This window comes from Pteronotus mesoamericanus, unplaced genomic scaffold (genome assembly GCF_021234165.1).
Source record: "Pteronotus mesoamericanus isolate MK-2021 breed Mesoamerican mustached bat unplaced genomic scaffold, CSHL_Meso_final contig_657, whole genome shotgun sequence".
Lineage (NCBI taxonomy): Eukaryota > Metazoa > Chordata > Mammalia > Chiroptera > Mormoopidae > Pteronotus > Pteronotus mesoamericanus.
The window spans coordinates 17,382,296-17,399,384 of NW_026555229.1; positions in this window are offsets into that span (position 1 = coordinate 17,382,296).

The following is a 17,089-nucleotide window of genomic DNA, read 5'->3' on the forward strand; positions in this document are numbered from 1 at the left end:
AGAAATTACATGTAAGTGCAATTGGTTTTGAAAAGCCTTGAACTCCCCACTTGTAGTAATAAATATAACTTCTAGTCATATAATCTGTAGTTTTTTCAGACTATGAAAACATGTTGAGGAGGGTAAGGATTTATGGAGCAGAGTATGTTTTTGCACAGAATAATGTTTTCTGTAGATGTCTTCTAAATTCCTCTTTATGGTGTCACACTATGACATGCAATTTTTGTTTTTCTCAACAAAATCAATGTGTGTTAATGCAGAGAAAGTGAATTGATTTACTTTAATTGTTAGATAAGGTCTGTCTGGAAAAAGTCAAGCCATTGTTAATATAATGGGATCAGTTTACTTAACATCAATATAACCTGGCAGCCAAGGAGAGCGCACTGGAATGAGCATGGATGAACAAGGATGACTTCATTGTATTAGTCAGTGGGGGCGGTAGACACCATTGAGTGACCATACGTGCTGTGTGCCCATCACATTCAAAATGACTGAGCATGTAGAGCAATGAATCTGCATCAAATTTTGTGTTAAGCTTGAAAATTCCTCCTCAGAAACTATATGGATGATTCGGAAGGCTGCAGCTACAGGCACCTGGTGACTGGCAGCTTCATCATAACTACACACCTGCTTGTGCATCCCATCTCGTGTGGGTTTTTTTGGCTGAAACATCAAAAACTCAGGTGGCTCAGCCCCGCTACAGCTCAGATTTGGTGCCCTGTGACTTCTGGCTTTTCCCAAAACTCAATTCACCTTTAAAATGGAAAAGATTTCAGACCATCAATGAGATTCAGGAAAATACGATGGGGCAGCTCATGGCAACTGGGAGAACCGTGTGAGGTCCCAAGATGCCTACTTTGAAGGGGACTGAGGCGTCACTGTCCTATGTACAATGTTTCTTGTATCTTCTTCAATAAATGTCTCTATTTTTCATATTGCATGGCTGGATACGTTCTGAACAGACCTTTTATGGTATTGGGTCAGATGAATGAGCCCCACTTGGTCTTCTCTCCTTCAAAAGGATGTTTAAGTTGTTTCCAATTTTTACTTTCAGAAACAATGCTGCGGATATATCCATGTATGTCTCCTATGCACATGTGCAGATAATTTTTTTTGTAATCACACTTCTTTTTGACAACTGACCGTGAACTTACTGGGAGTTTGTGAATGATGGTGTGGAAACCCATGGGCCTGAGCATCAGGAGGCCTGATTGCTTGTTCCAGCTGCATAACTAAGCAGTTGTAGGCCTGGCAAGTCATCATCATTCTGTGCTTCTGAGGCCCCTTCCACCTCCGGAATTCTCAAAGTTCTTCATACACATATATAATGTTGGATATAATATATAACATAAATGATAGAATATTATAAATTTTATATATGTACAGTATAATATGTAATGTATTTTATTTATGTTATACATAATACATAATACATTAATGTATATACATATGATTTGGTTCTATATAGTGGGTTGGCCAAAAAGCCTGTTTAGTTTCTTCCATAAAATAAAAGACATATTTTTCATTTTCACCAATAACTTTATTGATTTGGGTATTTTGAGTCTGCTGGCTATCTCCCACCATTGGCTTCTAGTGGTAGAAGCCAGGGGTGCTGCTAAACATCTTCCAATGCATAAGAGAGAAAAGAATTATTTGGCCAAAATGTCAATAGTACCAAGAAAACTTCACAAACCACTTTTGACACATTCGATCAGTCACAGCATCTTCTTCATACACCGCACAAGTCTTATTTTGCATTTCATTGGCATTTTATGTTTCTCGAAATAAGAAAATATTATCACCAAAAATGTTGCATATTTTCTTTCATCTTCAATATTAAAATGGTTACCAAAAATTCACCAATCTTGGTAAGTTTTTTTAATGCACGCTGAAATGACAGCTGTCAAAATACAATCTAACAGAATTGTTTCAAATGAAGTTCAAGACAACTAAGTGCTGCTAGAGCCGTCGTGGAAAAAAACTAAATGAATTTTCGGCCAATCCAATATAATACAATAAATTTATATAGAATCACTGAAAAGCAGTGATTATTGTTATTGGGGAAAGGTTTGGTGAATACTTATGTATTTATCTTCAAATTTCAATTGCTTCATCATCCTGAGTCTTTCCGAAATTTTCTAGAACATCGCTACTTGTATGGACCTATGCGGAGGCTAACAAGGGCTGGATAATTTTGATTACTGCTGAAGGAAATATTTATCAGAGTGCATAGATGTATCCTTGCACTTTGTAAACATCTGCTAATATTTTTGATATTCAGTTAAAGCCCAAGATGGAGAATTCTTTAAACAAATAATAAAGGACTAGAATTATAGTATTTCTGAAACTAATGCATATGATCATTTGGAGGGCATGAAACTGGTGAGCAGCTGGCAAAAACATTTGGTGGTGGCATTTTTCCCCTACATGAGATCTAGTGTTCTGTCTTTCTACTTGTTTAATCTCTGTTAAACCAAGAAAAGGACTTTAAGAGTGTTATATTTGTGTTTGATACAAAGCTCAGGGGTGGGGAGAATGGCATTTCAAGGGGGTAGGTCCAACTCTTTTTGTTCCAAGGTCAGATTTGAAACTGTTTCTTCTACGCAGTTTCACCTAGCCTGAACAATGTCTTGGTACATCTGAATATCTGATAATAAAAATATTTTTGGCTTGGCACTGGGTGCTTATCTTTTACACGGTCTGGATTCGATCACCTTCAGAGCATGTACAGGTTATGATATAGGTAATGACTGTCAGGAATCTGTACCATAATCCTTTTCTAGTGTTTGGAATAATCACTGATCATCTACACAGCCAAAATTAAGCATAGGACACGTCTTGGCAATGCAGACCTAAACGAAATACCCGCTTCCAGGAAGTTAAGTAGTATAGTGGAAGGAGCGTTGAGCATTTATGACCTTGAGCAACTGAAATTCTTCCTCAGTAAAAACAATGATATATAACTTTCTTCTGTCTCTGAAGTTGGATCTCAGATTATCCAGGATGACTTCCCAATAGATTCCCACCAATGAGCAACTGTGCTTTACTGTGGTTGTTTATCAGGCTTATTCCGCAGGAGGACAAGGTATAAATTGTGTAATTTGTGTCTGTAATGGGGCTCTTGTAACCTGAGGTCTTAAGAGAATGAAGTTTTTCAAAAACTTCTGTCCTGAGTATGATGTGCGTTGCATGAATTCTAAGTTAAAGTTTTGCCCAAATCCCCCGTGTAGTTTCAGGGGATTTTGTTTTCCTTTCCTGTCCTTACACACGGGAAAGGCATGGAGCAAACTGGCTTTGTAAAAGTCAAGCCTGGTGCACGGGCAGCCCTGGAATGAAGGGCTTGCGCTTTCTCGCACAAGATATCCTCTGAAGTTCCCCAGAAAGAGACACTCGCTGGACTGTCACCGGGGGCCCACCCCTACATGGGTTTTATCCCCGGGCGCTAACTACCTGAGTGACCTTGGGCAAGTTATCCAGGGGTCTTTTGGCGTCTCTCGGCCACACTGGAAGAAAAAGAGTTGCTGTAGACCACACACTTCACACACGAACACTAATGAAAACTGACGAGCAAAAAAATGGTTTCAGGTAAATTTACAATTTTGTGTTGGGCCTCATTCATAGTCATTCTGGGCCACATGCGGCCTCCGGGCCACAAGCTGGACACCCCTGAAACTCTCTAAATTTAGGGTTATTCATCTGCAAAATGAGTTGTTGGGGGATTAAATGTAGGGTCAGGTAAAGCGCAGGGGGCCCAGCACATAGGAAGTTGTTGCTGTTGGGTCAATGGTGTGGTTCCACTTCTCTTCGCAGCTGCTTTCCTCAGATCTGAAGGTCCTTCCGGGCTGTTCTTCGCCAAGTAATTAAGGATCAGGGGTGGCAGTAGATGCCTCACTAGGTCAGCCAGGGAGAGTCAGCAAATTGAGACCCCAAGTTATTTTTCTTTCAGACCAAACCCAATATGATTAGACACTTTTTCTGAAAAATTAAAATTAAAATCACTCAATAATATTCCAAACTTTAACTTAAAATAGAATAATGACTTTTTAAAGCATCAGTTTAAGAACTTTATAAGAATGAATCCACTTCTTAAGTTGCAGAATAATAATGAGGAACTCCCTGAATTATAAACTTTCTATCTCTACAAGTAGCTGAATTAGAAACCTAAGTCATAAATACAAAATAAAATTTTAAAAAGAGAAACTTAAGATATAGATAATATAGCAAATAATATTTTAATGTACTAGATTTCATTCTAGAAGGGAATTGTGGTGATTTTTTTTTTAAGTATGACATCCTTTGGTATACCTAGTAACATAAACATTGAGCGACTAATCAGTGTTTTCTAACTGCCACGTACCACTCTAACATTAAGCATGTTATCTCTTAAATATTATTAAATAATAGCTAACATTTGCCGATTGCTCACCTCATGCTAATTTTTTAACATCACAATTTCATTTAATTTGGAAGAGATTAAGCTACAGCCAACACAAACATTCCCATCGTATTTTTCCTGTCCCGTCACAAAGAATGAAGGAAGGTCATGTGGTGGACTCTCCTCTTCAGGCATTGCTCACAGAGGGATGAGGCAGGAAACCCGAAAACCAAATCCTCTCTCTCCTTTGAACAACTCTTATACTTCAATTGCCTTTAAGCATGATCGCAGCATCCTTGACTCAATCCCCAAGCCTCATGCTGCTTTAGTGAAAGCACAGAGACAAGCCAAGGATGATTGATCTGTTTTGCAGCTCACGGCATGCTCACAGAAGCAGGAGCCTGAACTGTGGTGCTTGGCATCCACAAGCTACAGGACTGAGATGGAGCTGTGCGCTTTTGACATGACTGGATTCTCTGCCGTCTGTGTCTTGTGGAAAATGTTCTGCTCCCGTTCAGGACACCAGGGCTCCCTCATCACCTCAACCTACCGATCGCGTTTATTAGACATTTGCTGGAGAGCATAACACAATATATGGAAAAGCATTATGTAAACTGTAAAGGGTTTAATATATGAAATTTTGTCATGGTTTTTAGGCTTTATCTAGTAAATGTATATCTCTTAGCATTCATACTCTTTCCTCTAGCATCAGTGATTGCTTAAAATGGTGAGCTGAACAGACTTAAGAGCAAGAAAATTCTAGTTGACTGTCATTCAAACTATGTCAAATCCAATGAAACTATAACATAGTGAACATGTAAAGGATGAATAAGAACTTGATAGCTAAGTAGAGAAAAATATATGATGGGTCAAAACTGATTGACTATTTCAGGACAGAATATACAGTATTAAGAGATGATTTTTCAGAGGGGGAGGGAGGCAGAAGGAGGTTGAAAAGGATGAAGGGTGTCAAATATATGTTGATGGAAAGAGACTAGACTTTGGGTGGTGAGCACACAATATAATATACAGATGATGTATTATAGAATTGTAAACTTGAAACTTATGTAATGATATTAACCAATGTCACTCCCCCCCAACTTAATTTTAAAAGGCAAAAAAAGAGAGATGATTTTTAAGTTTATTGTGGAATGAAAACCCTAGTGCATTCTTGGAAAAAAAACACACCCACCATCAGAAGCTCATGAGATCGTAAGGCGGACAATCTGGCAATACTGGCTTCGGTGTTTCTTATTGCTGGGATGCCCTTCCTCCTGGTTTCGGCAGCGGCTGGGAGAGCTTACTTCCCAGGGGCCAGTCTCAGTTTTGCCTTTCAAGGTAGATAGTGGGGAGAAGGTCACAAAAGCCAAAGTTTACGCAATGCATAAAGAATTTTGAAGGAATGCAATTGATGAAAGATCTGCACTTGACAAAGATTCCACTGGTCAGGGGGAAGGAAAAAATGGGGGACCGGTGAAGATCAAGCTTGTCGAGTATTTCTGAGTGTCTTCAAGACCAGTCTTCTCCCTTCCCTCCCTGTTGAGCATGGAAATTGGGCAAGGTGTTCCTAGAGGCTCTGGCTTGGCTTGGGCGTCCCAAAGCAGTTATCACTTGGATATTATTTCTCGGGAGGGACCTTCAAAGTAAGCAAGTGCCGCGCACCACGCTGGGTCGGAGTAGCAACAGGAGCAGTGAAACAGCCAGTCGGGGACTCCTGGCAAAGAAGGTCTCAGGCAACCCCCGAGACCTCCTGCCATCAGCGAGGCACCAGAAAAACCTCTGAGAATTTCTTCTTCCCCTGAAAGGTGTGCAAATGGCTAAGAAGCCGCTGGTCGGCTTCAGGGATCCATCATGTGAGGATTGGGAGGATTTATGGTGCATGGATCAAGGACCAGGGACCAAACATGGTGTGGTTCAAGTTTCAGGGTCGAGATTCCTTTAGGAACAAAAATGCACTACTTCTCAGCTTAAATGAAATAAAGTGTTCAAAATCACTAAATGTAAGCTCTGTTGCATGATAGGAGCACATATTACTCCAAGCATTTCTTTCTATAGTCTATTTATGTTTGTCCATGTTTTTCTTTCAGTTGTCAGATTAATAATGACTGCAAATTATAATTGCTAATATTCTCTAGAGGAGAAGGCTTTTAAATCACCTTCCAGCATTAATACCTATTAAAAAAAAACTGAGTTGCATTTGGAATTTCCTGGATTCCTCTGTTTGTCATGCAAATATTCAGCTCTGCTCTTTTTATGATAATATGAAATAAAGTAGTTTCTCATAGTAACATTGTAAATCATTTGCTTTCTATTACATGCAGCTGGTTTTGTTACTGTAATGATTTTCTGTGAGTGCATATTGTAGAACACATAAGATGCAATGTGATATTCCTTTATTCAGAATTTATATGCAATTATTGTTTGCCCAGAAATAATGAGACAATTTGGAAATATACTTATTTATTGTGTAATGCATTTCTTTTTATTATGTGTCTACATTCAGAGGAAAAAAGTCTAAATTTCTAAAAATGACATGCTATCTCTTGGTTATATAGACTAGAGCTTTCATTGCACTAAAATTCAGAATCAAAATCAGAAACAGCTGAGGTAGTTCTTCGGGTGCCTTCCTTCAGCTCATTCAAAAGAGTATAGGATGAACGGTAAGAATTAAGTAAACCACAAATTATTTTGGAGTGTCTGGTTTATATTAGAAATAAATTTTTCACTGCTGGTTATTTTTTCAAAAATATTGCCTGTATTTTTGATATTCGTTCCTGTGATCTAATGTAAAGTATGTCCTACCATTTTAATGTATTGTTTATTCATAATTACATTTTTTATTACACTCATATGCTATAAATATTTCTCATTATGCTCTTTTGGATCTCCCCCAAATAGCAATAGTCTCTAAGACATGTCTGGAAAATGTTATTAAAAACACACCCCCCCCCTTCTACATTGGCACATAAGTAATTTCACACCTTGAACAGAGCCTGGCCACATCAGCAATGAAGCGTCTATTTTTAAGACACTGAATTAAAGATTATTTATTAAGAAGCAACAACAACAAAAATGTCAAGACAGGGTGTCCCTCTGGTATCAAAATTTTCTTTCTTATTAGTCTGGACAAGAATTTTAAAATTCCTGATGGCAAATTTATATTAGTTTGTAGTTTGATGAAATCAAAGTCGGTTAGTTTTTGGTTTTGAAGTCTAAATGTCTGTGAACCTTTTCTTATATACTTAAAAACAGTAAATGTATTATAATATTATCATAGTTCATTTTTATTTCCAAAGGTAGCATCACCACCATGATGTATTTCACAAGAAGGGAAGAAAGATTACTAGTTACTGTCTACAGACCACATATTTTAGAAGGGTGTTTAATTCTCACTACTATGTTCTGTTTTATTCTCAGTTTCCTCAGTGGATCCTGTGGCTCCGTGGGAAGAATTACGTTTACAGGATGGGGCAGCACTGCACCAAGAAAGGTTTTTGGAGGCAGGAACCGCTGGAGAGGAACATCCTCTGAGTGGGGCATCAGTGGAGGGGCCAGCCTGATCCCCACATGCCAAGAGAAAGCCATGAGCACCATTCACAGGGGGGACGCCATCCTGGTGACGTAGGGACCGAGGAAACCTGCCAGAGCCACGCAGTGAGAAAGACCCACTCCACACCCTGGCTAGGAACAAGCGTGTCAGGTCTGCCCAAGGAGGGGGGTCATCTCCGACCACACGGGTCCCCCCGCCACTGCCTTACCTCCATTTACAAAGAGGAGGCCAATGTAAGCAGAACCTAATGAACAACAAACCAACCAGCAAAATAGAACTAGAGGCAGCAAAACAAGGAACAGACTGACAGTGACCGGAGCGGGGCAGGGCGGGGGGGGGGGGGAGGAGGGAGGGAGATGGGAGGGAAAGAAGGGGAAGAGTCTAGTCAAGGAACAGTACAAATGATCCATGGACATGGACAACAGGGTGGGATTGACTGAGGGAGTAGGGAGAGGGGTAGAGGGATAGTAAAGAGCAATGGAAGAAAAATTGTGACAACTGTAATAGAACAACAATAAACAAAAGTAATAAGAAAAAAGAAAGGAGGAGGCCAACCTACCTCTCAATCCCATGTTCCTTGAGCCCATGTCTGGGGTATATAAACTGAACTTTGTAAGCCAGCCCAGGCAGGTTCTTGTTTTAATTCCAGAGTGGCCAAGATATTACGAAATGTGCAAAAAGGTTCTTATGGGATGTATATACTGTTAGTGTCTTAAAAGACCACCAGAAAAGCCTTCCAACCTTCCAGTCCAGCTGAAAGAAGTTTTTTAGACCTACTGTGATAAGGGAGAACTCCACCCTGACAGCCTCAGTTGGGAACGGGCGTTAGGGCCTGGGCTGGTGAAGCTGAGGGGGTAACAGTACAAGGCAGGAGAAGGGGTTGGCTGGGTGAGGCTGAGCAGTTTGTGGCAGAATAGCTTTAAAAAAGTGCAAAGCAAGGATAGAGTCTTGGAGTGAATCTCCTTGAGCAAATTGTTGGTCTTGATCAGTAAGTGATTCTTAGTCTTTTCTTTCAGGACGATTGTTTTCTAGATCAAACAGCCAAGTTGTTTTTTTTTTTTTTGTTTTGTTTTTTGCATGATCTCAATATTGTCTAATGCAGGGACAGGAAATTGTTTCTGGTCCCGGGCATCAGAAATGATAAGGGTTCAGTTCTCAAGTAAGAAAAGTAGACTTTTCCAAAACAATGTTAAAAGCAGCAATTGGACAAAACTAAAATTATTTCATGTTTACACCCCATCATTGAGATTTTTTAAATAAATAAATTATACATTATTATCCTCATTTGAAATTGGAAGCTCAAAGAGGTTAAAAACTTGTGCAAGATTACAAAACTGATAATTGGAGGAGTCAAAATTCAAATCTATCTCTGTGCAAGGACCACCTGGCTAAGATATTTACCGCCCCAACGATTACCTGGGTTGGTACTGTATGACTTTAAAGTATTCTTTTTTCCCACTGTCCCAAGTTGTCTCCAAGGAAGATAGAGCTTAATCATTTTTCTTAGCTGTAATTCGGTATTTTTCCTCTAGTGATTAAAACACCACCACATCCTTGGCATGACACATGTTGGTACTTAATTAATGCTTCTTGCACAGTTCTTTATTTCTGTGTTTTCTCTTTAATAACATTGAAATAAGCCAAACCTGCTTCTTGCATTTCTTTTGTATCTGCCAGCACTTAGTGGGTGCTAAGCACAGAGTAGGAACTCAACACCACATGGATTCGAAATGAAACTTTTACCATTCCTCGGATAATAATATCACTATGACAGAGTTTTAGCTACTATTTAAGACACAACTATGTCTTACAAAGACACAACTCTGCCAATTATTTGTTGGGAAAATATGCAAATATTTCCCAAAATGTTCCCGCAAGCGCATCACCTCTGCAAACATATTTGTCACTGGGAAGATTTTCTCTTACGTTCAAAATCTTAAAAGAGAAAAGTCATTACGTCCTAACTGTATCAGAAATAAAGATAAAAGTACAGAAACATGTCTAAAACAAAGACCAACTGGCATTGCAGCTGCAAAGTAGAGGGTGAATTCTGTCCTATGTATGCTAATCAGAGATGGGTGTTCCAGCCCTCCGCCCTGTGGAACTGAGCAACTCAAAAAAATAAAGAAAGAAACCGAAACCCACCTCTTTTATCACAGGGAGTGGAGTGGGGGTGAGGTCGGGGGGGGGGGGGCGGGGGGGGCATTTGTTTTTCTGAGGATATTCTTTGGAAGCTATGGCCTTTCCATCCTTCCTTACTGGTCCCTCCCCACCCCGACAGACCACCCCCAAGCTGGCTTTTATTTTTTAGGGTTGCCACAAAACCATATTATGCAACTTGATTTTCTACCTGGATTAAAATGTGGGCAATTGAGGACCTTATGCTATGTTATTTCCTGAGGGGCCCACCTTCATCGAGGTCAGCCAGAGCGACAATTATTTTGATGAAAATTACTTGCTTTCCGTAAGATTTTGAATTGTAGAGCAACGGAGGAAACAAGTGGGAGGTGGCCAGCGGTCCCTGAGAGCTGTTAGTGGCTTGTTTGAAGATTAGGGAGACAGACAGATGCTACTGTCTGCATTTGGATGGTGACCATGGACTGCTTTTCCTTGGAGGAGGCAGCAAGGTGGTTCAAGGTGGCCCTTACTCAGGAGTAACGGCTGGGCGCATCTGCCCAGTTCCACACTTCAATACAAACGGGGGTGTGCATTGAGGCTTTAAGAAACCATTTGTTCTTTTTTTCCAGTGAAAATCAACTAGCAGAATAAAATGGAAAACGAGGTGATTATTTCAGCTCCAATGCCTTGATTCACAATTACCTAGGTAATGCATGCATTCCCATTGTGTGTGTTGTTGAAATTGAAGCACTTCTTTGAATTGCTTTGCAAACAGCTTTAGTTACCCATTTTACTAAGTGAATGGACTCCACGTCAGGTATCCAGTGAATTCCGAAAACATCCAGTCTTACGTGAGGATCGTTTTCAAATCTCTGACATAGTAGTAGGGAGGGCACTTTTCTGGAGGGTGACGCAGGCTGCCCACTGAGATGCAATGCGTAGGCCTTCCCTCTCCCTCCCTCTCTCCTCCACTTACCCTCCTCGTCCGATACAAACTCATTGTTTTACTGTTCCAGTTCAGAATGCTTTGAGTTGTGTAGACAAAACATTTCATTGTTTGATAAAGAAATCTTCATTTTTATGCAAGGACATACTCAAGTTACTGCTTACAGGTGTTATTATAGTTTCTTCCTCTTTCATTTCCTTCTTTGGAGCTTCTCTTTCTAAACCATATCCTTCAGAAATAAACCAAAGTGACTTGTTCTAGGTGGGCTTTTCATAAAGGCTTTTTATGGCAACACCTTCTCGAAGGCCGCCTGATGTCACAGCCTCTTTTCAGATGAGATGGCTGAGACTGTCTTAAGGCAGAAGCTCTGCAGAGAAAGTTTTCTCTATTTTTTTCTAAACACTTGATGACTAAGAAGGAGCAAATGCCTACCTGGATTCTGAAGAATGTCTCCTAGTCCTCAGCTGTTATCTCTGTTTGGTTTTCAGGGAGTTGGCCGCCAGCTGGATAACAATTCTTGCCCTTGTCTCATGACCTAACCTTCTGGTACCAGGCCCTTGGTTTTGCCTTCTAAGTGCCCATGTCCCTTTTGTCTCCTTGTTTTGACCTTTGTTTGTTAACCTCATTAACTCGGGCCACCCAGACCCCTAGCACTGGCCAGCTGCACCCCTCAGGCACGAGGCTGCCTCCTCCCGATGCCACCTCCGCTAGCCCAGGCCAACGAAGGAAGAACAGACACTTTCACCTGGTTAGCATCTTCCTTCGGGGAGCCAGAGTTAAGTTCAAGTAGGTTAAAGCATTACATTTGTCAATTTGTAAAGGATCAAGTTGTGAAAAGAAGGGCAATCTTGTTCTTTGAGGCTTTATTAGCCAGTAAATGCAATATGATACATTTATAGAAGCGAAGACCCAGATTTTCTGAACTTCACTGAGCCAGAAAGATGTGTTTATTTCATAGAGTTTATGGAATGGCTGTAGGATTGGTAGATTTTTACAAGGCACTACTGACTTGAGGTAATAATAAAGTAAAAATGGGCAATGAGTACCTACAGGTCTAGGTATAATTTATATACATATTTACCCAATTAAATGGAAAGAACCAAAGCCATATGTTTTCAATTTTTTTTGTTTAATTTTTCAGCTCTTTAGTTGTTCTTTTTTTATGTAAAAGAAGTAGAATTAACTTTCTAAAAAAAAATATGTCTCTCGCAAGCTGGTGCCATAGTAGAATGCACCAACAATGGCAACAAACACTGGTATCAGCAAAAGTGACATGAGGTCACATTCAAAAGTTCTTGGCTGTGACAAAACAAATGAGAATTGTAAGTCAAACCCCTTACAGCTTGTTTTCGTTTTGTTAAGAAAACAGAGCTACTGAACGTTTTACAAGCAGGAACTGAACATAGGCAAGACACGTTTTTCAGATGATGTCAAAATTCGAAAGCTGTATTTTAACACAGGTCTTCTCTGAATCTTGTTATTCTTGTTATTGTATTCTTATCCTTTGTCCATCCCATCCCTGCTATTTTATAGCTTTTTGTAAAATAAACCTTCTCAGGGGGGAAAGTAGACATTTTAAGACTGGTGTAAAGGGCAGCACAAACTACATAGGAAAGGCAGGCGGACTCTAAACAGCAGGTACAGAAAATCGTTAGGTAGGCAGAGAGCTATTAGAACTTTCCTCTTAATTTTGGATCTCTTGTTTACATTTACCATGTGCCAGGAAATTAGATGCCTCAGCAAGAAGTTTTCAAGGAAGGACATACATTTAGGTGGTTGGTTTTAAAAATATTTAGTGTTTTTGAATTATTGAAAAAAATTTCTATTTAGAATGGCAAAGAAAAAGGTGGTGCACCTCATTTATTTCTATTCGTATTGTGCACACTCAATGCACGCGAGCCAAATGTGAAGTTACACAAAACGAAGAAAGGCAGCCTCCCTGACCACCTTCCCACCCCTGCGCACCCCTCACGGCGGGAGAGCAGGCACTGGTGCACATCCTTGCGTTCCCCTCTCTACGGGTTTCCCACGTTTATACATGTCTATCTGTGTGTGCGTGTGTGCGCGTCTGTTGTTTACGTACATGAGATTATAATTCAAACGCTGTTCTTCAGTGTTTTCCACCCCATACGTCATGCGGCTCTTTTCAGGCAAGTACACAGAAATCAACTTCTCTCTTTTTATTGGCTACATAGAATTTGATAGCACGAATCTGTGATAATTCAGTTCTCTGGTTTACTACATCTTCTTATTTCCAGTGTTTTACAATGATAAAATTCTACAATAAATATTTTTGTGTATTCCTTTTTAAAAAGTTGGAGTATTCCTTTAGGATAGTTTCCCAGAAATGGAATTGCTGGATCAAGTGTTAATCCTTTTAACGTTTTTATTGGTTTTGCTAAATTGTCTTTCAGAAGCTTATCTTTGCACTAAATGTATGAGTGACCATTTTCTCACTCACATCCCTGAAAGCCCTTGAGATTACAAACCATTTTTTTGTTTCATCTTTCCAATTGTGTGAGTGAACATTTATATTTTATTATTGTTTTAATCATGCATTTACTTAATCATAAGGCTAATTGAGCATTTATCTCTTTGTGAATTGCCTATTCATATTTTGCCCATTTTTCTTTCGCATTTTTAATGATTTGTTGAAGGTTTTTATGTGTTCTGGATATCAATTCTCTTTAAATGTGCTACAAATATTTTCTCCCAGTCTGTTACATGTTTTAGCTTTATTTGTTTCTGAATCCTGTTTGAACATGTAAAATTATTGGTAAAATTTAAACATTTCAAGAAATCAGGCAGCTAACATATTTCTTCAGTTATACTTTAATTATTACATAAGTAACTTTTAAATGTAAACTTGAATTTTATTTATTATATTCTGAAAGCTTACTTAAAGTGCCTTTAAAATTTTTTTCCCTTTAACTGTTTTCTCTCTATTAAAACACCATTACACATTATCATTGTCATCTTTGAAGTTGTATATTTTGATATCTAAAAAGATACCTAAAATATGAAAAGCTCATTTTAGCACCTGTGCAGACAGACCCTAAGGTGACCCCCAGTGAACTCTGCTTTCTGATACTCATATTGTCAACATAAGAAGCATCCAAACCTGTAAGAATTTTTATAAGTTTATTTGAGCCAAATTGATGACAATTTCTGGGAAGCAAAACCTCAACAGATTGAGAAAATGTTCCCCAAAATGGCAGTCTGCACCTTATTTTTTATACAAAAGAGAAGACGTAAGTGGGTTACATGAAATCTATTGGTTAGAGATTAGGGAGGCAGAGGAAAGCAAAGCGGCGGTGGGGAGGAAACTCTGGGATTGGATTAAAAGTAAAATGATAGACACATATTTCTTTTACATAGATAGATACAGCATAGTTAACAGTCAACAATTAACATGAGGGGATTTGTGGTCTCCCTCTTGTGGGGTACCTGTTCTGTGAGGAGTTTGGGAAAAGAAAATGACTTTGACATTCCAAAGGTATATTATGTAGATGCAAAAAGACAATAGAGAGGTGCCCTGGAAAGTGTGGCTCAGTGGACTGAGCTCCAGCCTGTGCACTGAAAGGTCGCTGGTTGGATTCCCAGTCAGGACACATGCCTGCGTTGCGGGCCAGGTCCCCAGATGGGGGCATGTGAGAGGCGACCAATCACTGTATCTCTCATACATTGATGTTTCTTTCCCTCTCCTTCTCTCTCCCTTCCCCTCTCTCTAAAAGAAAAAAAAAAGAAAAAGACAAAATACAGGCTTAATTAAGGTGAAGACTGACTTTTGTCAGGGAAGCTTCTAGGACATGACCACCTGGCATAAACTGCCTTCAGTTAATAATTTTAATTTCAGACCATCCTTTGTGGTTACTTTAGGTCCCTGAATTAATAAGGTCGCCACACAGGCCCCTCCTGAGTTTGTCAAGTTTAGTATGTGGCCCCTTTTCATCCACAATATCCTTGTATAACTCCCTCCCTTAGAGTGTGGGCAGGACATGTGATTTGCTTCTAACCATTAGAATATGGCAAAGGTGATGGGGAATCACTCCCATGATTACATCACAGTAGGTAAGACTGTCTTTCTAGCTCTTCTGCTACGCAGGAAGGAATAAACTGCCATGCTGTAAACTGCCTATGGCGAACTCCAGGTGGCAGGAACTATGGGTAGCCTCTAGAAAATGAGTAGCTCAGCCACATGGCACAAGGAAATGAATTCTCCAACAACCTGAAGGAACATGGAATCAGACTCTTCCTCGATCAAGTCTCAAGATAAAAATGCAGCCCAGCTGATACTTTGTCACCTTATTAGACTCTTAGCAGAAGACCCAAATAGACTATGGCCAGACTCTTGAACCACAGAAACTTTCAAATAATAAATATGTATTGTTTTAAGCTGCTGTGTTAGAGCAGTTTGTTACATAGCAATAGATAACTAATACAGCCCTCATATTTGAAGTATACAATCACATGCCACATAACAACATGTTGGCCAAGATTGGACCACATATATGGTGGTGGTCCCGTAAGATTATAATGGAGCTGAAAAATTCCTACAGTTTAGCAACATCATAGCTTTTTTAATATCATAGCTCAAATGTTGTGAAAATCAACAAGACTGTGGTTGAGATGATAAACAACTTTAATCTGGGCGTGAATAAAGATGACATTGAGGAGCTCCTGGAGGTGGTTCCTCAGGAATTGACTGACTAGTTGGAACTGGAAGAGGAACACATAGCTGTAGAAGAGGCAAGAAAAAAGGAAACTGCAGGAGGAAAAAAAAAAAAAAAAGAAGAATCCCCAAGAAAATTTACAGTGAAGGGTTTAGCAGAAGCTTTTGTAGACCTTGACAAGCTCTAAAAAGTTTGAAGACGTGGACCCCAATACCAAGAAGTTCTCATTAATAGAGAGGAACGTTCATGGTGCATTATTTGTCTGCAAGCAAATCTATGATGAAACAAACAAAACAAACCACCGTGGATATATTTCTGAAAAGAGTGACATCTTTCTCCTCAAGAGAAATCTCAGGTAGGTCCTTCAGGAGGTGTTCCAACAGAAGGTATTGTTATCATAGGAGATATCAGGTCTGTGCATTGTCCCCAAAGTGTTCCAGGGTCACAAGATGTGGGGGTAGAAGACAGCCATATTGCTGACCCTCTCCCTACATAGGCCTAGGTTAATGTGTGTGTCTATGTCTTCGTTTTTAACAAAAATTTAAAAAGTAAAAAAAAAAAATTAATAGAAAAGAACTTATAGAATAAGAACCTAAAGAAAATATTTTTGTACAGCTGTACAATGTGTGTTTGAAGCTGTGTTTTTTATAGAAGAGTTGAAAAGTTTTAAAAAGTTAAAAAGTTTATACAGTAAAGTAAAAAACTGAACTGTAGGCTAAGGTTAATTTATTACTGAAGAAAGAAAAGTAACTTTTATAAATGTAGTGTGGCCTAAGCTCACAGTGCTTACAGAACCTACAGTGGTGGACAGTGCTGTCCCAGACCTTCACAGTGACTCACCACTCAGTCGCCCACTGGCTCACCTGGATCAGCTGCCAGTCCTGCAGGCTCCTTTCACTGTAAGTGCCTTATAGAGTTGTACCATTTTTTTTGTCCTTAATATCATATATTTACTGTACCTTTTCTAAGGTAAGATATGTTTAGATACACAAATGCTCATCATTGTGTAATAGTTGCTCCTAGTATTCAGCACAGGAACATGCTGTGCAGGCTTGTAGCCTAGGAGAAATAGGCTGTACCGTACAGCCTAAGTGTGCAGAAGGCTGTACCACCTAGGTATGTAATACCATGGAGGCACATGGCACTACCTACACATGTAAGTGCACTCTATGTTGTTTGCACAATGATGAAATCTAGCAATGCATTTCTCAGAACATATCCCCATTGTGAAGTGATGCACGGCTACTCCTAAACATCTTTGGGGAAAAGTAGCAAGGACTAGAGAACTGAATGATCATTTCTTTGGCACTATAAATACTCATATTAGGAAGACATGCTGTACAGTATAATGTTTAATGACATAGGGAATGGTTATGCTTTTCTAGCCTTTACAGCGTAGTTTCAAGATTACACTATCATATTGTTAA